This window comes from Hylobates moloch, unplaced genomic scaffold, assembly GCF_009828535.3.
Source record: "Hylobates moloch isolate HMO894 unplaced genomic scaffold, HMol_V3 SCAFFOLD_5655, whole genome shotgun sequence".
In the NCBI taxonomy this organism is placed as follows: Eukaryota; Metazoa; Chordata; class Mammalia; order Primates; family Hylobatidae; genus Hylobates; species Hylobates moloch.
The window spans coordinates 261-3,171 of NW_026657930.1; the positions used below are offsets into that span (position 1 = coordinate 261).

The 2,911-nt window shown below is 43.4% G+C and overlaps 1 pseudogene; it reads left to right on the top strand.

Moving 5' to 3' along the window:
• The first annotated feature begins 556 nt into the window (after positions 1-556).
• LOC116465490 (immunoglobulin heavy variable 1-18-like) lies at positions 557-1,646 on the top strand (annotated as a pseudogene).
• Positions 1,647-2,911: the final 1,265 nt, after the last annotated feature.

Genomic DNA, 2,911 nt, shown 5'->3' on the forward strand with positions numbered 1-2,911 from the left:
AAATCTCATGTCCTCTTTGCATTTCAAAACCAATCATGCCTTCCCAACAGTACCCCAACATCTTAACTCATGTCAGCATTAACTCAAAAGTCCAAGTCCAAAGTCACATTGGAGACAAGGCAAGTCTCTTCCATCTAGGAACCTGGAAAATGAAAAACAAGTCAGTTACTTCCAAGAAACAATGGGGGTACAGGCATTAGATAAATGCTCCCATTTCAGATGGGAGAAATGTGTGAGAAACGTGTTCTGAGGGGGGCATATTCCTCAGTGCAAGAACCTCTGTCCACAAACGTTCATAAATAGAGCAAGGCATGCATGTCCAGAAGCAGGATTAGGGCATGGAACATCAGTATCACACTCTTGTATGGCTGACATGTCATTTAGCTTCCCTTTCTTACCATGGATCAAACTTTGAGCTATGAAATGCTCTATCTCATGAATATGCAAATAACCTGAGATCCACTGAGGTAAATATGGATATGTCTGTGCTCTGAAAGCATCACCCAACAACCATATTGCTCCTCTAGAGAATCCCCTGAGAGCACGGCTCCTCACCATGGACTGGACCTGGAGGGTCATCTTCTTGGTGGCAGCAGCCACAGGTAAGGGGCTTCCAGGTCCCAGTGATGAGAAGGGGATTCAGTCCAGTCAAAGGGGCTTCATCCACTTCTGTGTCCTCCCCACAGGTGCTCACTCCCAGGTGCACCTGGTGAAGTCTGGGGCTGAGGTGAAGAAGCCTGGTCCTCAGTGAAGGTCTCCTACAAGGCTTTACAAGCTCTGCTATGCAGTGAGTGCAACAAGCCCATGGACAAGGCCTTGAGTGGATTAGATGGATCATTGCTGGCAATGGTAACACAGGCTATGCACAGAACGTCCAGGGCAGAGTCAACATGACCACATACATGCCTACGAGCACAGCCTACATGGAGCTGAGCAGCCTGAGATCTGAGGACACGGCCGTGTATTACTGTGTGAGGGACACAGTGTGAAAACCCACATCCCGAGAGTGTCAAAAACCCCAGCAAGGAGGCAGCTGTGCTGGCATAGAGGAGATGACAAAGATTATTAGATTGAAGACTTTCTTAGAAAATGATATTAAGTCATTAACAAGAAGGAACAATATAAATCAGTATTTGAGAAATTTTAGTTATTTGGGAGATTTTTCATACCTTTATTCTGTAAGCAAATTTCAGGGTTTGGAGAATGAATCAAATGAATAAAGCTGATATAGAATTTCCTCTGAAGGTATCTTTGTAAACATCAATTTCTGAATCAGTGTTGTAAATATTTTGGAACACAGACACAAGTTCACATTTTAACTCTACCTTTTTATCTATTAAAAAACACCAAAAATAGGCTGGGCACGGTGGCTCACGCTTGTAATCCCAGGACTTTGGGAGGTTGAGGTGGGCAGACTGCAAAGTCAGGAAATCAAGACGACCCTGGCTAACATGGTGAAACCCTGTCTCTAGTAAAAAATACAAAAAATTAGCCGGGCGTGGTGGCGGGCGCCTGTAGTCCCAGCTACTTGGAAGGCTGAGGCAAGAGAATGACGTGAACCCAGGAGGCGGAGCTTGCAGTGAGCCGAGATCACGCCACTGCACTCCAGCCTGGGCGACAGAGCCAGACTTGGTCTCAAAAAAAAAAAAGAACCAAAAATATCTCATTTCATGAATGTAGCATTTTGAATTCCCACTATCAATGCATGATAGTTCTTGGTTTTCCACATTGATATTGCTATTTATCATTATGAGAATTGTGTGTTTTAACCATTCTAATAGGTGAGTAATGGCATCTAATTTCTGTTTAAATGCACATGTTCCTAATAAAAAATTCACACTTAATAATTTTCATATAATTTTTGGTGAGATACCTCTCTTGATATTTGGTTCATTTTTAACTGCATTGCTTTCTTTTGATTAGTTGTAAGTATACTTGCATATTGATTATAAAAATCTTTTAACAAATTAAAATAATTAACTTAACAAATATGTGATTTGGAAGTATTTTCTCCAAGTCTCTAGTTGCCTTTGTCTCCCTTATCAGTGCATATTGTGGAAAAATGTGTGTGTGTGCGTGTTTAAAAATTTAGGTAAAAATGTATAATTTTATTCCTTAAAGATCATGTCTTTGACATTATATCTGAAATATCATTATAAAATACACTAATAGTGATTTTTTTTGCATGTCTCTAGTCTTAGTCCACAATCAACTTATGAGTGTTTAAACTTCACCTACTTGATTGGAGGACTATCCACCTGAGATATTTGGAATACTTCTATAAGGAGATGTGTTCTTCTTCCCATTATTTCTTTAATGATCTGTTAGTATCCATATTGGTTTATGGATGTCTATTTCATACTCTGAAGAAGATCCATGCTACATTATTCATTTTATTGTTCAAATCACCACAACTTTGGATTGGGGGAGCCAAGATGGCCGAATAGGAACAGCTCCGGTCTCCAGCTCCCAGCCCGAGCGACACAGAAGACTGGTGATTTCTGCATTTCTGCTTGAGGTACCGGTTTCATCTCACTAGGGAGTGCCAAACAGTGGGTGCAGGACAGTCGGTGAAGCGCACTGTGCGTGAGCCGAAGCAGGGCGAGGCACTGCCTCACTCGGGAAGCGCAAGGGGTCAGGGAGTTCCCTTTCCTAGTCAAAGAAAGGGGTAACAGACGGCACCTGGAAAATCGGGTCAGTCCCGCCCTCATACTGCGTTTTCCCAACGGGCCTGGAAAACGGCACACTAGGAGATTGTATCCCGCACCTGGCTCGTAGGGTCCTATGCCCACGGAGTCTCGCTGATTGCTAGCACAGCAGTCTGAGATCAAGCTGCAAGGCGGCAGCGAGGCTGGGGGAGGGGCGCCCGCCATTACCCAGGCTTGCTTAGGTAAACAAAGCAGCCAGGAAG